The sequence below is a fragment of the Lepus europaeus genome, chromosome 9 (genome assembly GCF_033115175.1).
Source record: "Lepus europaeus isolate LE1 chromosome 9, mLepTim1.pri, whole genome shotgun sequence".
Classification (NCBI taxonomy): Eukaryota; Metazoa; Chordata; class Mammalia; order Lagomorpha; family Leporidae; genus Lepus; species Lepus europaeus.
Window position 1 is genome coordinate 2,647,258 of NC_084835.1, and position 21,826 is coordinate 2,669,083.

The following is a 21,826-nucleotide window of genomic DNA, read 5'->3' on the forward strand; positions in this document are numbered from 1 at the left end:
GAGAGCGGGGAAGAATCCCTGTCGACACCACATCGCGGCTCCGTGAAGTGACGTGCTTCCCTGTGCTGCGTCTCCTCACTGGCAGGCTGGGTGATGACAGAGCCCGCCTGCAGAGGCCCTGGGAGCTGTCCAGTGGGAGGGAGCACAGAGAGCCCTTGGCACAGCTCCTGCACCAGGGCTATTACTTAGCCGCCAGGTGCTGCCAGTAGGCGCAGCACCATCATGCTGAGTGTCCACACCCTGAGGACACTACTTCCGAGCAAGTGGAGAGGTTTGAAGGGAAACAAGACTCAGACTTGATGCTTTATGATGTCAGTAGTTCACGTGCTTGTCACCTTTTGTGGCAGACCCCAAGAGCTCTGTGTTTGTCCATGCATACAAGCAGTCTTGAGTTAGCTGGTGTGCTCTGGAAGAACTGGCAAACAGGTGAACACGCTAGAGTCTTTGCCGTTTGTTTCTAAATTCTCCTCTAGATCCACTCATTTTTCTTTCTCTGAAAACACTTAACTGCCCCTAAGTAGCATAGAGTCACATTTTCTGACCAGAGAATGGAGATCAGGTTCAATGCTACCTCTCCACAAAGAAGAGCTGAACATAAGACACTGGAACTAAGAGACCCCAGCAGCTTCCCCTCTCAGTGTCCACGGTTGTGCTGGAGTTGTTGGGAGCACTAAGCCCTTTGAACAGCCAGCATCTTGGAAGTGCTTGGTCATCGGTGCTGCCACATTGCTCACTCTCGGGACAGCATCTTCACGCATCGTCCGCTCGCTTCTTGACCACAGGAGGCTGTGGTTGGCACCACCGCTGTGTGAGCAGGAGGAGCCGCCTGCAGGTTGACCCCTGGTGACCCCGGGCGTGCTGGCACAGGGCAGGTTGACCCCTGGTGACCCCGGGCGTGCTGGCACAGGGCAGGTTGCTGTGGCTGAGCCTCTGCAGCAGCAGGCTTTCCTTGTACATGTGAGGGGGAGAATGATGCCTACTGTTGCCCACATTGTCCTTGAATGCCATGGGAGATGGAAATAATTGTTTACAGGGAACTTCATATCCGTCGTGTTGCTTGATCCTCAGAATCAGGGCTTCCCAAGATGGGTGGTGGCATTTACACGTAGCTGGAACCCTCCATACCCTTAGCTTGGAGACAGATGCAAACACTGGCTGGTCCTGTGGGCTGCGTGTTTTGATAAAAGCACATAGCAACCCTAGGGACTAAGTATCAGCCCATCTTAAAGATGGGGGGAAATGCCAACAGGAGGATCTTTCCCGGTCCCTCCCAGCGGGTCCGCACCCAGGAGCAGGCCCTGTGAACTGGGTCTCCCTGCAGGCTGTGCCAGCTGCGCTGCCCTTGATTGTCCCGCCTCCAGTCCAGCATGTGTCCTGGTAATTGAGGGTTATCTTTCCATCACTGTAACCGCTGTCCCCAAACAGCTCCTGAAGGGGAAAGGCTAGAGAAGCAGTTGGCACGTGTGAAATGCACTTTGCAAATATTTGCTGAGTGAAAGAAGAAAGAGATTCCTATATCATAAGTCCGTTTCATTTTGTCAATACTGATTCTTCTCAATAATTTCTATAAAATTATTTCTTCTATGGCTTGCGAGAAAACGAGGAATTCATAAACAAGTGTTGCCGTCAGAGATGTGAGTGTGGTGCTGCTTCAGAGAGGTTATTGTGGAAGGTTGAACTCATTTGAGAATGCTTTTATGATATCATTGCCAAGCAGGAGTTATTAATCCAAGTCTTCACGGAATGCCTGTGGAATAGCAAGTGCTGTTAGCAGGGTGGTGGGAGGGGAGGACAGTGGACATGGCATCATTCCTATCCAAAGTGAGAGTCCAGGCTTCATGGCGGAGGGAGACTGCGTAAAAGGAAGACAGAATAATTAAGGGAGCATCTGTAGAAAATCCATAATGAAGTGGACAACAAGAGGAGACCAGATGAGGAGGGGTTTGAATTTCCGCCCTGTCACACTTAGCCATGCAGTCTTGGTTAAAAGATTCATTGACCCCAGGTGCTCCCATCTATAAAATGGAAGCAACCCACAGCGCTGCTGTGAAACTCTCTGGGAAGCTCCTTGGTAGAAGTCTTAGAACATGACAGTCATTTGCATGGACCAGTCGGCAGTTACTGACAGCATCCCTTGTGTGTGGATCTTGTATGGACCATGAGCTGAGGATACAGTGGTAACCACTGGCGGTAAGATGTGCCCCCTTCCCATGCAGAACTTGCTGTGTGATGGGGAGAAGTGCAGGGATCCAATTCTGGCACGAGAACAATCGAAATTACGGCTGTATTAAGTCCTGTGAAAGAGAAGTCCACGGGGCTGGGGCGGTAACGCCGTGGAGGCTTCTGAGAGGACCTCCCCAAAGAACTGTCTGCACTGAACCAGAACTGACGTGTGAGAGTTAGCCAGGTGGAGGTGTGCAGAGGCTGCAAGGAAGCTGGCGAGTGAGGAGCAGAGACCAGTGTGGCTTTGGATAGGATCAAGAAAGGAGGCTTTGCTTTTCCCTGCTCCCAGAGTACCCTGGAGTTCAGAGAAGACAACTTGCCCGAAGTTTAGCAAGGGGGAGCTGCTGTGACGTACAGCAGAGGTACGCTGCCTGGAGTCCTGGCACAGAGAAGCCAGAAGGCTTCACTTCCTGCAGCGGGCAGTGGCATGAGCGGTCCTGCTGTGTCCGGGCTGCGCGGTGGGATGGCGGTGTCTGACATTCGTGGACTGGCCGGTGACGAGCGGCAAGAGGAAGGGCACCCAGGAGAAGGTCTCCCTCCTGCGTTTCTGTGTGGCCTCAGGCATGCCGCTGACCACCCCTGAGTCTGGCTTGTTCCGTTTTGGAGAGTGATGAAAAGCAAGGATGCTGTGAGGGTACCCCCTTGGTGGGGACTGAGCTCCTCTGTTTGCTCTCTGTTGCCACGCCCACCCCCACCATCCACTGTCCTTTTACTGTAGAGGAAGCTTTGATTGAGTTGTTAATGTGACACAGCACCTGTGTTGCCCAGAGATGTTGCATTGTCATGACCTGTAGGTATCTCCAGCTTCTGCCCTAAGGTGTCGCTCATGCTCTCCTCGGCCACACGGAGCTGGTGGGGCTGTGCAGGGTCCTCTCCGAGCTGTGGAGTGCGTTTCATTAGGGCTCCCATCGCACATAGGTGCCAGTGATTGGTCCTCAGTGCAGAGGTCTACTCTGTCTAACCTCAAAATCATTTTGGTTCATAATACTGAGGTCATCTCAAGACCCAGTTAGCACGTAACCCCTGTAACTGTGTGAGTTCCGTCTTTGACTTAGAACTGAATTCAGACACTGCCACAAAATAGTTTTCAAGGCAGACGGGGGACTGAGTCAGCTACTCTGAGGCCACAATCGCCCTTCATGCTTGTGCCGTGATTTACGGCAGTCCATCTCTGGTTCCCGCCACTCGTTTATCACTGACCTGCTTTTCTCTCTGTGCCTCTTGAGATCTTAAGAAATCTTGTTACTGGATCTTATGAGAAAAACTCCCTAGCCGTAGCCTCGCCGCCAAACCCCACTCCTGAACATCACCGAGGAGCTAAGAGGGAGCAGTGTCTCCTCAATCCAGAATCAGCCGCAGTTGTCCCAGGGAAAGCAGGGCCTTCGGCAGAAGAGCAGGAACCAGGACAGGGGAGTGTCAGCCTCTTCCTGTCCTGTCACTCATGGAAACCCAGCCAGCCTGGAGTGGGCTCCTGCTCTTGACCTGCCCAGTCTTGGGAGCCTTGTCTCTAGCCCCCCACCCCTTTCTCGACATATCATCAACTGTAGGACCCATTACTTGATTGTGTAGTTAGGTTCCCTAAACCCCTTCCATGTGGTTCTTCCTCTCTGTTCCACCACTGGTCACCCCTTATGTAGCTATTTTAGGTGCTGAGCTGGAGCTGCCGGAATCCATTATGCCCACTCTCCAGTCTCTTCATCACAGCTGGTGGGTTCACCTTTCTCAACTACAGAAATGACCCCATGGTTCTCCTGGGCCGCTGCCTGTGGGATTGTGCTGAGTGTCCCCGACGCCCCTCCATACGCACCCTCAGCATCAAGGGTGGACAGACTGGCCATCTGGTGTCCTGCTGGGCTCTGCTTCCTGTGGCAGCCAGCTCACAGCTGCTGGGCCATCTTGAGTGAGTTCATGTTAGCCTTGCCCACTGCTCGTGTTAGACTCTGTATTTGTCCCCCCAACATTTGTATGTTGGAATTGAAGTACCAAGGCGATGATTTGGGGAGGCAACTCAGTCGTGAGGGCCTCCCAATCCTGAATGATTAGTGCTCCGAGGACAGAGGGGAGGGTGCTCGAGTCTCCTCTGCCACCCGAGGACCAACCAGAGGCACCCTCTGGGAAGCAGAGCACAGCCCTTGCCTTGATCTCGGAGTCCCAGCCCGGAAATGGGAGAACATAACTCTCTGTTCTTCCTGATTTCCCAGTCTCGGGAATTTTGTTGCAGCAGCAGGGATGGCTCTGACACCTTGTAAATGGCCTCTTTTTAAAACCTTGCTTGCCTCATTCCCTTTTGAGTGTACCCTCTGATTTCTTCTACGTCTCTAAACAAGAATAAGAAATGAGGAAAAACTTCCTGTCAAAGCATCGGAGTCGCTCCACATCTCAGCACCACCCCACCTTTCCGTCTCAATTTCTGTTCCTGTCTCGGAACCCATGAAATCCCATTCAAAATGAAATGGTCCTGTCGCAGGTAGCTATCCTAGGTCTGCTGCTCTGGGGCCTCATCCCAGGGGTGTGCCTGCAAACATTTACTAGCTGGCTCTCCAAAAGAAAGCTCTGATCTGTAGGACCGGTTTTAAGCTACTGATGCCTTAATGTCCCTGAACTCGGGTCTGGAAAGGAATGCCCACCATGAGCCCCATACCTCTGCTGTGCACACAGGTCCCCCTACCTGGGCTTTTCTGGACCCCTTCTGCCCCCTCTCCCATCCCAGGGTCTTACACAGAAGAGCTGCTGATAAATGAATTCATTTCTGTCACTTTTGTAGGAACAGTGCAAAAACCTACTTCTTAGCCACGTGTTAGCAGTGCTGTTTCTCATGGTGAGTGCCAACATGGATGCTGGTTAGATTTCTGAGACTTAAAAGCCCCAAAGTGTAAATAAGCTACTTGTTCACATTGTCTGCCAAGTGGCTGGAGCTTACTGCTTAAACTTGCTCAATTCCCTAAGAAAATAATTCTCATTTGTTTTCAAGTTATATCATCATTATCCTCATTTAAATATAATTTGAAGTAATAAGTCATCATTAAAATATATTTCCTCACTAATAAAACCATTTGAATATTCCATAGTTTATGTCTCCTTGAGACTAAAACTCTACAGAAAATTTCTAAGGATCATGTTGGTCCTAAATTCATGAGATTGTACTGTAATCTGTTCCCTCTTTTTTCCAAACAAAATACCTCACATATTTAATCCTAAATTGACCTACTAGTGCCTTGCACACAAAGGGTAAAACCACACTGTCCGTGGAAGATGTCCAGGTATGCAGACAGTGTGTGTGCCGTCCCACGTGCGGTCAGCGCCTTCCAGGTGCCGCTTGGAGCTGGCTTCTCCCGAATCCCCCAGAGTCGTCCCTGATTTTATTACTGGCCTCCATCCAACCCCGCTGGGGAACAGGATGATTTCGCTTTAGTGCCTGGCCAGGAATCACTGCTGAAATTGTTGTGAGAAGCCATGGCGAGGAACGGCATCAACCTCACGCACAGGGTGGCGTGGGCAGGGGTCGGGGGTCTGCAGTTTATTCCAAGTTGTATTCTATCGAGAGAGCCCCTTTAGTGAGCCAGGCTTTCCAAGAGACAGGTTTAATTTTGCTTCATTAAGAAAATGCACCTGTAATTAAGGTGCAAAACCTAAGTGTAATTTCTATTAGAAGGTGCTGAGGTGAGTAAATACCAGAGGTGACGGCACACTAGCACAGCGTTACTCTGTGGTGAGCTGCTAAGGATGACATTATGGGTATCCAACTAGAATGATTCTTTGTACTTTGAGTGAAACACGAATCCAAGAGAAACTGCAGAACAGACTGATTTATAATGCCTGCTGCCCTTCCAATGTTATCTGCTAAACTGTGTTATGAAAGACCATTCCACTCATGTGCACTGGTGGATGTATGACGTGCAGGTCATCAAAGATGTAAGCACTTTTTGGGGTTGGCTCATTAGTCTCAAATGCATGCTAAGATAGGGGAACACGCTGGCATCAAGGAGACTCTGTAATAAGAAACTGCTTCAAATTCACGGTGCTCGCTTTCACCTGATTTCAATTTACCAAAACAATTTAAAAACCTGATTAACAGAAATCCTAATTAACTAGACCCCCCCCCCTCCCAGAGTCCACTTTTAAGAGAAAATGGAAAACTGGAAGAAAATAAGTTAATATCCAGGACTTTAGATTAACAAAAAATAAAAGATTTCCAACACAAGTTCATTATCAGGGCCTTGAAGAAAAGTATGTCTTAAAAATTTTCTTTAAAATCTTGAAGCCTTGAGCTAACCAGAAAATTCAGTTTGCACCTTACCTAACCTGATCCTCCGGTTGGCCAGCGCTTCTGGGCCGCATGGTTTTCTCTGTGATCCTGAGAATGCTGCAATGCTCTCAATACTTGCAGGTGGTCCGGGACGACAGTGGAGGGAGCTGGACCACAGGAAAGGCACTGACTTCAGAGCCCAGCCTCGGTGGCTTTCACTGATAGCTGTGGGACTGACAAGTCGCTTGGATCAGTTTGGATTCCCTAAGAAACAGAAGCAATAGGGTGGGCGGGTGGGCAGATGGAGGGACATCTGATCAGAAGATTTATGACAATGATGTCCTCAAAAGACTGGAGACTGAGCCGTTCACCTCTGCCGCCTGCAGAGCGGAGGCACCGTCCAAGTGTTGCAGGAATGTAAGTGCTGTGGTGAGCATGGCCCACAGGGGAAGGCTCATGTGCTCCCCAGTGCAGCCATGTGAAGAGTTGGTGGGCCTTTAAGAGGTGCAGGTTCATGGGAAGTTGCTAGGTCACCACGGGATGTGCTTGGAAGCACTGCCCAGTTCTCATGGGACCCCAGACTCTCTCCAGCATCCTGCCTCCCCCTGGGGCCCCAGTCTCCCCCGGGCTCCCTGGACTGTGATGCCATCTGCCACGAGGTCCTCCCTGGAGCTGTGCTAATGCCCGCAAACCCAGCTATGTTGTGATAGTCACAGAAAAGTAACTGCACGGTTTTTGTATGTTACCTGCTCCACACCCCTGGCTGGCCTTAGAACTGCGCACTACAGAGCCATTGGGCCCCAAGCCTTCGGGGGGGCTGAAGAGTCAGCCACATGTTTCGCCTCATTCTTGTGCAGTTAGAGTTCTTTAAGTCCTTATCAGGGTGAATCATCACATAAAAATAGTTTACAAAAGGAACTTAAAACCAAGTTGCAGAGTTTGGGGACACAGGGCTTTCCTTTGCCTCTTTAAAACAGAAGATATTCAGCGTGCTAGAGTTCCGTCCACTCAGAGGGCGAGGACTGTCCTTCCCCCAGACACTGCCGCCTTAGCCTCGGCCAGCAGGAAATCCCCTGCTACCCTAGATCTGTCTCCAGGCTTTAGGGGAACATTTTAATTTGGAAGGGATATGTTCTTGACATTTTCCCAGTCTAAGGTTTAAACAGCACTCAGTCTTCCAGTTGGCAGATTCTAAGCAGTCCAACTCTTGGGAGAAATATCAGTGGGTCAGAGCTGTTGGCTCGCATATTATTGGATTTTTTTAAATAAGAATGCTTTTTAAATAAAAATGTTGTTAAAATGTCAAATAATTAAAGATTACTGCTGTATTTTAAAGTATAGCAAAAGACAGGCAGAACTGTGGTTGAGCAAAGAAAATCACAGTGCCTGTTCTGGAAGGCACGTGAGTGTGTTTGCCGTCTCCCCGATGAGGAAGGTTATTTTCACAGTTACTGCTGAGCCTTGGCCTGGTCTGGGAGCAAAAGCAGGTCTGGCAAAGTCTGCTGAAACTGCACCCTGCACCCTGAGGCCGCCGGCTGGGTCCTGTCCCCGCCCTTCACACGGGCACTGCCAGTGCTGCCCGTGACGAACCTGGCTTCCCAGCGGTTCTTGGGCAGTGCTCCCTGGCCAGTCCAGAGCCGTCATAGCGCTCGCTCCGGCTGCAGCCTGTATGAACACAGCATGATGACATCCATGGCTAAGGGAGAGACCACGCCGCATACTGTGAAGTACTGACAAAGAAGTAACGAGAGCGGTCCTTCTACGCACAGTAAGGCTGCCAAACTTTAACGTTTAATCATGCTGCTAATTACAAAGCAATTATTTCATGTAGACGTATTACAGAAGAGAATTAAAATAATCTGTAAAAGCCTGAAATTACTTGATTTCATGGTGGTTTTTATGTCCCTGCACTTGCTGGTGCCAGGAGTAGTGACAGCAGCCCGTGGTTGGCTGATGTTCTGTTCTGTCAGTTTCTCCATCAGTAATGGGAAGTGGCTACTTTATGATTCCAGCGATGAAGATAGCCCATTTCGTACAAAGGAGAAAAAGCAAACTTTCTTGACTCCACAATGAATTAAACAGAAAAAAACAAACAAAAACACAACTTTTTTCCTACTCTATTTCCCTGTCATAGAGCCTCGGGTTTAAAGGGGATTTGAAAAACCAAGGGTCCGAGAATTCTTCCAACTGATTCTGGTGTGTGACGTCAGAGCGTCGTAGGGAGAGTGATCCTGGCGTGCATCTGAGACAGCTCATGCATAATGATGAGTCTCGCCCGCCGGGGTCCAGAAGAAGCTGCAGAAATGATTGAATTTAGCGCAGTTTTTTCACCTGGAGAAACTACAGCCTGCCTGGTCAGAGGCTTACAGGCGGCAGTACATGCGAACTCCCTTCATGATCACTTAGGGGCACTCGAAAGGCAGGGGGGACACGGGGAATGAGCGACTCCAGTGCACTAAGTGTCAAGCAAAATAAGCATTCATGCAAAATAACTTAAAAGGGTGGTTAGGACCCAGATGGGCAGCTTTAAAATCCTACACTTCGCTGGTCCTGGAGGGCTGCCGTGACCAAGCACCACCATCTGGGCAGCTTTAAACAACAGCAGTGTTGGTTCCATTGTTTCATCACAGGCCCAGAGGCTGGAGGGCCACGATGAAGGTACCAGGGTTTCCACAGCATCACACCTCCTCGGAAACAGGTGAGCAAATGAGTCCTCCTCCCTGTCTTGCTTCTGGGCGTTGCTGGCAAACCCCAGCGCCCCTTGGCTTGGCCCTGTGAATCTCCACTCTCTGCCTTCACTGTGACGCGCGATCTTCTCTGGAGTCCCACCTTCACATCATCTTCCCTCTGTTAAGATCACTACTCGTGAGGTTAGGGGCCCGGTCTACTCCAGCCTGGATTTATCTTTCCATATTACATACGCGGCAACCCTACTTCCAAACGTGGTCCATCACTCAGTGTCCTAGTTCCTGGAGGACACAGTTCAACCAGTAGCAGGCAGCTTGGTGCAGATCAGGGGGCGCATAGTCAGAGTCCTCGGTCTTTTACCCACAGCAGGAACTCATCCTCTCCACAACCCCATGAGGAAAGGATGCCAGCACCTGTCTCCAAGGAGACGTGGAGCCTGGGGAGATAAGGTAATGTGCCCGGGGCTGGGCCTCGGCCTGCAAAGCCTGTGCCCACCCTCTTCTGCAGAGCTGCCTTCTCTAATGTCTGCTTCCCCCCTCTTTTTATTATATCGAGAAAGGCAGGCAGGAGACACATGACAACGATCTCCCGAGTTCTCGGAAGTCATTCTCACCTTTCCCGCAGCAATGCTAATTTGCCTTGCTAGGTTTTAGAATTACTTTTCTCTCCTGCCTTCTGCAATCCTCTTGCCTAAGGACACGATCCAGAGAAGGCAGGTGTTTCTGAGGGGAGGATAGTACCCAGACAGGCTTGTTTATTCAGCACCATTTTGGGGGTGCTGCTCTGTGTTCTAGCAGGCCCTGTGCCCTCAGCCTGCCTCAGCTTTAGGACCACGGCTGGGCCTGGCATCTGGCACAGGGGTAAAGGTACTCTGTTTGGGTTATTGTCTGTGCAGCGTGTTCTTCAGCGCTGGGAACCTCACATACAGCTGTGAGGAAAGCCGCGGTGTGCCCAGTCACATCTGAGAAGTTCTGCTTGCTCCATCCCGAGAGTCCAGGCAAACTCATCTTTGCTTATGGTTCCTTCAGATTCAAGTTACAAACTTGAATCTGAAAAAGTTACAAACTTTTTTTCAGAAAGAGTTAGTTATTTGAAAGGCAGAGCAAGAGAGAGAAGCAGAGAGATTTGCCATATGCTGGTTCATCCTCCAAATGGCCACAATGGCCAGGTCTGGGCCAGGCTAAAGCCAGGAACTAGAAGCTCCATCCCAGTGTTCTGTCTGGGCACCAGGGGCCCGAGTACTTGGGCCATCAACTGCTGGGTTCCCAGGCGGTCAGCAGGGAGCTGCTGGGACTCAGATCGGTGCTCTGATGCAGGATGCCAGTGCCACAGCAGTGACTTAGCCCACCTTGCCACCATGCTGGCCCTTCCAAGGATGGATTTTTTGATAGTTTGCTGGCCTTCCTGCACTGACTTTTGGCACACATGTCATCCAGACACCTGTGTAGGAGGTTTTGTGCTCTCCAGTGTGGCAGAGCAGAGTGAAGCCCAGGATTTGGAAGGCTGAGTGTGTCTGATGTGGGAACCCTGGCTCCTGGGACTGACATGTCGAATGCTTGCAGGCTGGCCTCTGTGGTAACTGCAGGGCCTCCCAGGACAAGCTAAGCTTGGGTTATGTCGGACCCTCGCCAGCGAGGGTCCAACGCAGTCACAACACGGTCACTGTTCATCGGTTCTCAAGGAACTTTTACTTGTGGGGGCAGAAGGAACGTGGGGAGAGGAGAAAAGAAGAGGAGGGGCCAAGGCGGCGGCCACGCCCGCCCAGATCCCAATGTCCCTTTATGCTGATATCGTCCAATCAGATGAAAGGGCGCGTACAGCCTCAGGTCGAAAGTTCATCTGTTTCACCGGGTTCTTCCTAGTTGTTTATGCAGGTCCGTCCTGCCTCAACTTCATCTATTTCACCTGGTTCCTCCTAGCTGTTTATGCAGAGTCCATTCTGTTCCATCTGTTTCACCTGGCTGTGTTCGTGGGCCTTGTGGTCGACCGATTGCTGCAAACCATGTAGATGAGGAGGTTCTCACAGGTGGCCAGCCTGCGGTTCCCCACAGGCTAAGTTAGGCTTAGGTTTAGGGTTAGCCTGGGTCACCTCTGAGCACACCCAGATGGCTCCACGAAGTCAAGGCTCACTGCCTCTGTAGTTACCAGGCCTGGCCCACACAGTGCTGGCCCCTCTGAGCCCGCGAGTGCTGGAAGCCAGGATGGTGCAACGCTGCAGTGCTTACACTCTGCCTGCATTAGAGCCCTCCGTGGAGCTTTTAAAAATTCCCTACGCAGGGTTCCCGAAGATGACTTACGGTTTCTCAACTTTACCATGGTGACGGTGTGGGAGGAGCTTTGAATTAGGCTCTTCCCGGGTCTCTGGGGGGCTGGCCACAGCAGCGGCAGCATCTCTGCTGGCCCCTTGGTCACGGCGGGCAGCAGCCCACACTCAGCAGCTGGCTGTGTTGCTGCGCTGGGAAGCTGTGCCTGTCAGGTGTACTGAATGTATTTTCTCCGGAGAACACCTCCAGAGGCTCTACTGGGACGTGACACCGTGGAAGCTGAGGATCTGTTTATTCCCAGACCTACTTCATCGAAATTGACACGAGGCACAAGATTCTGTATTCTCCAGGAGATCCCCGGGTTAATGAACAGCTCAGTTTGGCTATGCATTGCTCTATTACTCAGTATGGTAGTTAGGGTGACATCTGGTACTTTAAATTTATTTGAAATCAACTGAAATAATAAGATTTCCACTCTTCATTCCCGCCAGCCACACTTCAGGTGCAGAGTGGCCTTTCGAGAGCTGCTGCACAAGGTGGAGGCGACGTGGACACGGCTGCCCCGGAGGTAGGCAGGCCGCACCCCATACTCCTCCCTTGGACTTCTCGCCGTATCACAGAATACCTGGAGTGTTCTTTTCTCACGAGATGGTGAGCTCTTTAAGGGCAGGCTATGCACACAGTAAGCACTCACTGGATATCTTTTGAATTTAATTAAATTAATTTGCCTCAATCAGGGCCATATTAGCAGATCTCGTTTGCGAGTCAACTGACTGATTTCTATCAGGGTCTAGAGAAAAGGATGGGTGGGAAATTTGCACACTCTTAAGAGCAAGACTTTTTAAAGCACAGGGTTTCTAACACCTGAAGTGCAGGAAACAACCAGCAGATATGCAAATATTGAGTTTTAGCACCACGTCATTGGGCACCCGACAGCACACTCTCCCTGCTTATGCTGTGACTTGCTCTCCGCGTCGAGGGCCCACTATGGAACGTGCATTCTCGTTGACATCAGATGTCCGGCTCCACATAGGACCCTCCCCCCTTCGCTGCCTGAGACCTTGGCCAAATCACTTCATTTGCCTGGGTCTCCATCATCTATCAAAGTCAGAGGCATACTGGTACCCCCTCATAGTTTTGAGTATCAAGTTATTATCTTAATAAGTACTAATCGCTATCAGTGTTCCAGCTGCTACTCAGCCAAGTGACCATGAAGATGTTAGAAATGAGAAGTGTCTACAAGGCTAGAAAATACTTCATTCAGAAGCACTGCCTCCTCTTGTACTATCAGTTTAATTCTGTGAGCCTCCTGTTTACATCTTTGAGTCCAGAATAACTAAGGCAGAGCTATAAATGTTTTGGTAGATGCCTAACTCTTATTTCATTTTTGATTGGTTTGTTTCCTCAGTGAAGGGTTCGGCTTGTAGAGGATGGGACTTCTCAAGACCACTGGGCGTGTGGACAGTTCTGGGTGTCGTCCAGCCTCTCGTGGGGCAGAGGGGGAGAGTTCTAGAGAGGCTTCCCATTGAACTGCTAGTGGAAAGCCTGCCTTCCCAGAACACCATGGCTTAATTAGCACTGTCTCATTAAAACGACCATGGGATTATTTTCTTACCTTCAGAAATACTTCTGGGAATGAGCTGGGAAGGGAGGCGTTGGGTGTTGAAGGCAGTCTTATAGCTGGGGAGTCTGCAGGTGGAGTCTTCCTGAGACGTGCCTGGTGTTGTGTCTGAGGGAGAAAGACACATGCTTCTGTCCCTGTGTATCAGAAGAAAGAAATGAAAAGCTGGGACCTGCCACACACTCACTTAAGGTTCAATGCGAACTGAGCTGCCTTTGCTTTGAACGCCTTCTGGTACTCTAGAGACACACTCCATCCTTGCCCGAGGGATGGAGCAGGTCGCTGTGGGACCCGAGCTATTTGGCGACAGATGAAGCATCCTTAGGTCTCCACGTGGTGTGCCGGGCTCAGATCGTTCCAGAAGGCAGTGGCCTTCTAGAGCCCCGAATGCTGAGGCAGCTGATCTGGGCTTCTGCTACGCCACGGATGGTCCTGGTCCTCAGATCCAGAATCGGGTTCTCTGGGATGAGAGGGGGTTCCTGGAGGCGGGGCTTCAGAAGGAGGATGGCTCAGTTCACATGCTGGCTCCACCGCTTCCCAGCCGTGTGTCTGGAGCAGGCTACCTAGTATCTCAGTGCACCAGAGCACTGAGACAGAGCATTCCCATCCTGGGGATTCCTAAGGGAAAAATGATGCACCCAATACACGATTTTAAAAAAGAAGAAAAGCTGTTCTAGGTAATTTTAAGGACACATTAATTTCCTCACTGGAAGAGTAGATATTCACTTGGGTTCTCAACCCTTTCTCTAATTTTCAGATTGGGAGCTTGAAAGGAAGTTTCCATGCTGAGATCCTACCAGACACTCCTCAGCACGTGTTCTCTTATCTAATCCTCAGAAGGTCCACACAAGGCAGACACAACTATGGGTTCCTTGGTCCCTAATGCTTGGCCCAGTGCTCCAGGTCTTGTACCATGTTGCTTCTCATGGCACTGGGGAACCAGGGCAGATTCAGGGCTAGACAGCTTGTGTGCACCACTGGAGGGCTCCCTTGAGACAACTGCGCTTGACCTCTCCCTGAACACCAGGGCTGATGACACATCGGCCACACATTCAGTGTACAGTAGATGGTAAGGGAGTCAGTTAAGTTAGCCACACTGAATTACTACCCCTGAGGCTGCCCCCATCCTGAATGCCCACTTCCCACTCCTACTCATATTTCAAACCCTCTTTACACTTCTTTCATTTGAATTTCTATGCCCTTACAGAGCTGGCAACACATGAGCCATCACCAATTTAAGAGTTTAATTTCCGCATTTTACATTAAACTTGCAATTTGGCTCTGCTTTTGTAGAACAGATCAGCCATTACAATCAATTCTCACTGTATGGTATTTTTTAAAAATCAATGAACATTGTTTAGCTAACCTAATTTTTTTGAATAACTTCACCATCAGCATCATTGATTGATCTACTGATGCAGTGGTTTGAAGAAAACAGCCACTGCCTGCACTGCCCTACACTGAACGAAGTTTCCTATTCCTAATAAACAACTGATTAAGGGAGCACTGAAGGCCAGTGTCCTTGGGAGAGTCTCCAGTCCTGCCCAAGTGATAGGACTATGTTGAGTGAAGCAGTGCAGGATGCTGTGAGCAGACAGTGTGGTCGGAGATTGGGAATGGAGTCAACCTCGCTCCTACAAACACGGGACTCCGCCTTTCCAAGGAGCCACCTCTGTCAAAGGTGCTATTTTAGACATGCCCAGGGACCTCGAAGGCCCTCTCTGACTTGAACAGTTTGTGCCACTAAATCTTCCCTGGCAGGCTTGCCCTCTTGCCTTTGTTCAGTACACAGAATCTGAGGGGGTCCATGTTATTCTCTAGGGCCCTCCCTGGCCATGCCAAGCCGTGTACTTGGGTTTGGATTCATGCTAGCTAGCCCAAGCCTTCAGGTTTGCTTTTCTTCTTCTTTTTTTTAATTTGCTTTTGTAATTCTTAACCTCAAACTGGTCCAGCCCTGCCATGTTTACCATGCTTGACCAACCCTCCTGAAAAGGCTCACACGCTGGCCATGGCCAGCTCCTCTTAGGAGTTGAATGAATTGTGACCCCAACTTTGATGCTCAGCTTGGAGACCAGCTGTGCTTTTGTATTCTTCCCAGAGCTGTTGGCTGAGGCTGCACCTGCAGCATGACGGATTTGCTCTGCCCTGAGAGAGGAAACAAGATGAGCACAATCACAAAACCACTGTGTCTGACCTCTTTGCACACTCGTGTGCTTATACCAACCAAGTACACGGGAGAACTTAGGGCCTTTCATTAGGGTATCTATTAATTGATAACAATAACAGATAGAAAAAGAAGAAAATAAAACTAGGGAAAAAACAAATTCTTCTCTGAAAACCAAGAAAATGTTCACAGGAAATTAAAGGGGTTGCATTAGGAACAGCTGAGCTGGGGACAAAGGCAGGTGGATTTAGTTTGTGTCCCTGCCGGTTACCTGGGTCTTTCTGGATCACCTGGGGGTCTCACCACCCCATCTGCATTTAAAAGTGGCTCTACCAAAAGAAAAGCAAGCAAAGTGGACTTCCGTCAGAATACTGCTGTTTTTAATAAGCACCAGGGACTTCAGAACCAAGGTTCATCGCTTACTAAATTGGATTTATAATGATGAGTTTTTGCATGGAGTATTTGCCCGTATTATTTTAGGATTTGCAGTGATCGTGTAGTCACGCAGTGCCGCCTGCAGTCAGCATTTACAGGTGGTGGTTCTGTGAGTCAGAGGACACAGGCTGGCCGCAGCACGCGCAGGCCTCCACAAGCAGCCTGTGTGCAGCTCCCACAGCTGAAGCACTTTGGACGCCTTGTGGGGTGCACACCCTCTCTGGCTTTTCACGTGACCACTGCTCTCTGTTGTGTGAGACCCAACTGCCTGTACCACCTGGCCCCAGAAGTCCTCCAAAACCAGTTTATAAGAAAGAAGAAAATGAAAGAAGACAGAGAAGGGAAGGGAGAGATGATGGCTTGGCTGCAGGGTAGTTGACACCAAGGGAATGCTGATTTGGCCAGGAGCTTTTCCTCAGAGCTCTTTTACTACAAGAGGAATAAAGTAGGATGGAAAGTTACATGACGTGCTCAAGTTCACCCACAAAGTGTGGGAAGCCAGAGTTAAGCCCTCATCCTGCCGCCTGCTCCGTGGCTGGCCGATGAGTGGCATGGGCTCTCAGCGGCAGTCCCTTAGCCAGCGAGCCCGGGCAAGCTCCACCGTGTCCTTGCAAGGGGACGCACTTACTGCGTCCTGAGTGCGATACGGAAACTATTACAGCACTTCCTCCCTGCAGGCCCTCCATCTGCGATCGCCAGCACACACTACAGCGTGTTTGGCTCTGGAAAGTGAGTGAACTACACAGATAATCTTGGAAAATGGTTAGGGAAAGAAATCTAAGGGTCAGAAAAGGTCAGAGGTCAGACAACAGTGCAAGAAACTAATGTCTTCCGATTCAAAGCACATCTGCAAGTGCCCCCCTCCCTTATTCTCTTTGTCACCACACACCCGTCCCTCCCCAAGGGGAATAATATACACCCTACATGAAGAATTTACTGTAATTTCTCTCTCTCTCTTTCTCTCTCTGGCTCCACCTGCACCAGCCATCTACATTAAAGTTCAGAACTTGTAGTAAATGATATTTCAAGGGCACCGTCTCCCAATCCAACTATCCAATAGTTTCTTTCCTTCCCAATGTTAATAAAAAAGACTTAGATTCAGTTTGAGACATCAACTTGCAAACAGTAGTAGCGAACATCTACGGGACAATTGCTCTGTGCCAGGCTCTCTGCAGTCTCTCCATTTAACACCCTTGCAAACTAGGTTTTATGATCTATTCTTTCTAAAACAAAAAAAGGAAAGTGACAGTTAAAAAGCTTCAATACGTTGCCCAAGGCCACAGAGCTGAATCTGAAGCCAGGTCTGGCTTTCCAGATGCCGCATGCCTGATGCTCGGCCATTTCCTGTCTCAGAAAGCTTGCAGGCCTCTCAGGTGGGACAGCACCTGTGCCTGCAGAGGGCAGGCGGCCTTCAGCCACGGGGAGGCTCTGGCGGGTCCCTCAGAGTAGCGTCTAGCTCCACATGGCTCCTGTGGGAGCAGCACATTTTAAATGTTTAATCTGATAGGGCCAAAATGAAAGCTTGCTTGGACAGAAATCCCATTTCTCCATTATTCAAGCCAAGCAAAATCGAATGCTGCATTAACCCCGGATCTATCTGAAGACCAAGAAAGCTAAAGAGGTGGTTTTTTTTTTTGTTTTTTGTTTTTTGTTTTCTGAACATTATCCACATGGTGAAAATTTGCCCACCAAAGAAACTATGCATCCTAAGACGATATTTTTATTCATTTTGGGATCCAATTTAATTTCTTCAGCATTGTGACTACACTGTCTATGACGTGATGTCAATTTCCAGGTTGGAGGTTTGTGTTTTATAATTTGCTTGCCTGCATAGCGTATTAATTTAGCTCTAATGAGATGTTTGCTCTCCAGATTTCTAACACTATTAATTCCAATAAACATGGATGGAAATATAAAGACAATGAGAAATAATAGTAATAATGACTGTACCAAACACCTGCTGTGCCCAAGGGTTTTAAGGAAATTTGCTCATTCATCATCTCCCAGTAGCAGGGTGAGAATGAAATGTAAAATGGCAAACTTGACGAGGTACTGGAGGGTCAAATACGCATGAGAGGGCCCACGACGGGGTACACTCTTTGACCTACTTTGATGTAGGTGGTTTTTCCTAGTTATCATAGTTTTCATACATGGATAATATATCATTAGCCTTAATTTTATCTCTGGAAACTGAGACACAAAGAATTTGAAGATTGCACAAGGTAACACATCTCACAGGAAATCAGAATATAAAAACAGGTCACTTGACACCCAGGAAAGAGTTCTTCCTGCAGCCCCAGAGCTGCTGCGGTTTTCTCTTCTTCCCTACAGAACCAGAATACAGTATTTCTTTTTGCCCAACTCTGTAAGAACTTGGTACAAAAGGATCCTCGCCCTAACTCCTACCGAGTACTGACATTTGTTGGACCAACATAATTCCATGGAGAAACCAGAGCCAGTGCCAGGCTCACTGATACTGATGACCATGCAGTCCGTTTCTTTTGGAATTTTTATATTCAGAGCAGAGTGTCCCCAACAGATCTTGTGGGGGAGGGGAATCATCAAATTTAATTGCGTAATTGTCTGTGGCTTCTTTTAAATGGATTCTTTGCCAGTTCTAGGACTTCAAAGCTGTGTTTTGTTATTTAAGGGGTTGTTTCTTCAAGCTGCCAGACTTGTTTGTGGACCGGTACTCTGGTGATGAGCAGGACAGTGTCTTCTCACACTTCACAGACTTAGCCAGTCACACCCAGAATAAAGCAATTTCACTTTTTTTTTTTTTTAAATCTATGGCAGCCACTTTTTATCTGCTACAGACTGAATTTGTATGAGAAAAGCTGGCCTGCACTTTAGTGGATTTACTTTCTTTTCTATTGTGGTGAATGCACAGTGGAAGTAGGCTATCTCCCATGTTTAGGATGCAGTTCACTCACACTGCTGTGCAACAGGTCTGTCCCTGCTCAGCTCCTGGCAACCACCTTCCTTCCTACTTCCTGTTTTTACGATTTGCACAACTTTGGAAACTTTATGTGAATGGAATCATACAACATAAACTGTTTGGTGATTGGTCTGTTCCATAATGTGCCCGAGATTTGCCCATGTTGTAGCCGGTGGGGGGATTCCCTTCTTTTTAAGAAACTCGATGATATTCCATTATGTACAGTGGTCGCTGGTATCCATGGGATACCCCTAAAAGTGCAGTACTTTTATGAAATAATGACCAGAGAAAAGCATGCGTCTACGATTGGTACAATTTCTTTTCTGAATGTTTGCAGTCCGTAGATGTGGAACTCGCAGATCCTCAGGGCAGACTGTACATACCACATTTTCTGTGTGCCTGCATTTGTCAATGGACACTTCGTTTGCTTCCACCCCTCAAAGCTGTTGAGAAGAAGGTGGCAGTGCACATAGGCGTGCAGTGTCTGTTCAGATCCTGCTTTGGATTCTGGTGGGTTTCTATGAAGAAGTAGAACTGCTGGACAATACAATGATGTGTTTTTTAATTGTCCTGAGGAGTCTCCGTGCTGTTTCCCATAACAGCTGTACCGTTTCACATTCATAAAGGTTCCTTTCTCCCCCTCCCTGCCAACAGTTGATGTTTTGGTTTTCAGATAGTGGGGATGAAGTGATGTCTTGTGGTGATTTTTATTTGCATTTGTCTTAAGATCAGTGATGCTGAGGATTTTTTTTTTCATGTGATTATGATCATTTGTGTGTCTTCTTTGGAGAACTATTGATTTAATCCCTTTGCCCAATTTTAATCAGGTTATTTTGTTGTGGCTGACATCCTCATGGTAGAGTTATTGGAGTTCCTTGCATATTTTGGACATTAACCTTTTATTTTGGACATTAATCATTTATCAACCATATAAATGATTTCAATATATTTCTCATTCTGTAGGGTGTTTCTTAGGTTTTTTGATTGTTTCCTTTAATGAATGGAAGTTTTTTAAGTTTGATATCATCTCATATGTCTGGTCTTGCTGTAACCACCTGTACTTTAGTTGTCATATGTAAGAACTCATTGCCAGATCCAATACGCTGAAGTGTTTCCTCTGTATTTTCTTCTAGGAGTTTTAGGATGTTAGATCCTATATTTATGCCTGTAATACATTTTGAGTTAACTTTTGTGTGTGGTATAAAGATTCAGTTTGTTTATTTTCCCGTTTGCCCAGCACCATTTGCCGAAGAGACTGGCTTTCCCCCATGATGCAGTCTTGGCCTGCTTGTCAAAGATCAGTATACAGAAGGGATTGTTTTTGGGCTCACTGTTGCATTGGTCTATGTATCTGTCTTCATGTACAGCATCTTGATTACTATTTCTTTGCAGTATGTTTTGAAGTCAGGACTTGTGCAGTCCCCAATATTGTTCTTTTTTTAAGAGTTTATTTATTTATTTGAGTGGTAGAGTTACAGAAAGAGAGAGGCAGAGACAGAGAGAATGATCTTCCATCCTCTGGTTCACTCCACAGATGGCTGCAACAGCTGCAGTTGAGCTGACCAAAGCCAGGAGCTAGAAGCTTCCTCCAGGTCTCTCACGTGGGTACAGGGGCCCAAGCACTTGGGCCATCCTCCTTTCCCAGGTCATAAGCAGAGAGCTGGATCAGAAGAGGAGCAGCTAGGACTCAAACCAGTGCCCATATGGAAGGCCAGCACTGCAGGCCAAGGCTTGGCCTACTAAGCCACAGCACTGGCCCCCAATATTGTTCTTTTTGAAAATTGTTTTTGTGATTCAGAACAGTATGAAGTCTTCAATCCACACACATGGATGTCTTTCTGCTATTTGTGTTATTTTAAACTTCCTTCAGGGCGCCAGCACTGTGGTGCAGTGGGTAACCCCGAAGCCTGAAACACTGGTATCCCATATGGACACTGGTCCATGTCCCAGCTGCTCAACTTCCAATCCAGCTCCCTGCTAACGACCGGGGAAAGCAGAAGAAGATGGTCCCAGTGCTTGGTCCCCTGCACCTACGTGGGCGATGCAGGCGAAGCTCCTGGCTCCTGGCTTTTGCCTGGTCCATTCCCTGCAGTTGTCTAGAGAGTAAACCAGTAGGTGGAAAATACTTTTCTCTCTGCCTCTCCCTCTCTCATTGTAACTCAGGCTTTCAAATAAATAAAATCAACTTCTTTTAGTAATGTTTTGTAGTTTTCCATATACAAGTCCTTCACCTTCTTTGTTAAATTCATTCATAAGTATTGTAAGTTTTTAAAGATTTATTTATTTATGTGAAAGGCAGAGCAATAGAGAATGAGAAAGAGAAAGAGGGAGAGAGAGATCTTCCATCACCGGTTCACTCCCTAAATAACTGTAACAGGTCAGTGTCAGGCCAGAGCCTGGAACCAGGAACTCCGTCCTCAGTCCCCACATGGGTGGCAGGAGCCCAAGTACTTAGGCCATCATCTGCTGCCTTCCCAGGTGCAGCAGCAGGAAGATGGAAGTAAAGCAGCCAGACTGGTAGCCGGCATCACAAGTGGTGGCTCAACCTGCTGCACCACAACCCTAGCTCTCCTAATAAAACATTTTTGATGCTATTGTAAATGGGACTGTTTTCCTGATTTCCTTTTCAAATTAGTGATTGTTAGTTTATTGAAACACAACTGATTTGCATGCCGATTTTGTATCCTGGTATTTTGCGATGTCATTTATTAGTTTGAACTGGTTTTTTTGAACTCTAATTTCACAAATTAAAAGAGCACGTACTATGTGCACAAAGGTAATTTTCTTCTTTTCAAATTTGGATGCCTTGTGCTTCTTCCTCCTGTCTGATTGCTCTGATTAGGACTTCCCATGGTATGTTGGGTGGAAGTGGCAAGAAGAAATATACTTTCCTTATTCCGGATCTCAGAGAAAAAGCTTCCAGTCCCTCACCACTGAGTATGACTGGAGCTGTGGGCTTTGAGTGTGTGGTTTTTATTATGCTGAGGTAGCTTCCCTCTGTTCCTAGTTTGAAAAGTGGTTTTATCAAGAAGGAATGTTGGATTTTGTCAAATGGCTTTTCTGCATCAACTGAGATGATCATGACTGTGTTTTCCCTCCTGCTAATGTGGTGTATTCACTGGTTTTCATATACAGAAACTTCCTGGAATTCCAGCTGTAAACCCAGCTTGTTCATGATATGTAATCTTTTTAATGTGCTGGTGATTGCAGTTCGTAGTATTTCACTGAGACTTTTTTATGTCAGTAT

The 21,826-nt window shown here is 48.1% G+C and overlaps 1 protein-coding gene and 1 long non-coding RNA gene across 3 annotated transcripts in view; one reads left to right on the forward strand and one right to left on the reverse strand.

Moving 5' to 3' along the window:
• LRRN1 (leucine rich repeat neuronal 1) overlaps window positions 1-21,826 on the forward strand; it is a 36,460-nt gene that overhangs the window by 8,355 nt on the left and 6,279 nt on the right. The window lies entirely within an intron of this gene.
• The window catches only part of LOC133766719 (uncharacterized), a 434,792-nt gene continuing 419,486 nt past the window's right edge, over window positions 6,521-21,826 (reverse strand). The window contains exons 5-6 of one of the 2 annotated variants that reach the window (XR_009866737.1): window positions 13,037-13,179; window positions 6,521-6,694 (exon numbers count right to left, since the gene is read on the reverse strand). This is a non-coding gene — a long non-coding RNA (uncharacterized LOC133766719). Of the gene's footprint in view, window positions 6,734-13,036; window positions 13,180-21,826 lie in introns of both variants that reach the window. The other variant, XR_009866738.1, reaches the window with a different exon arrangement.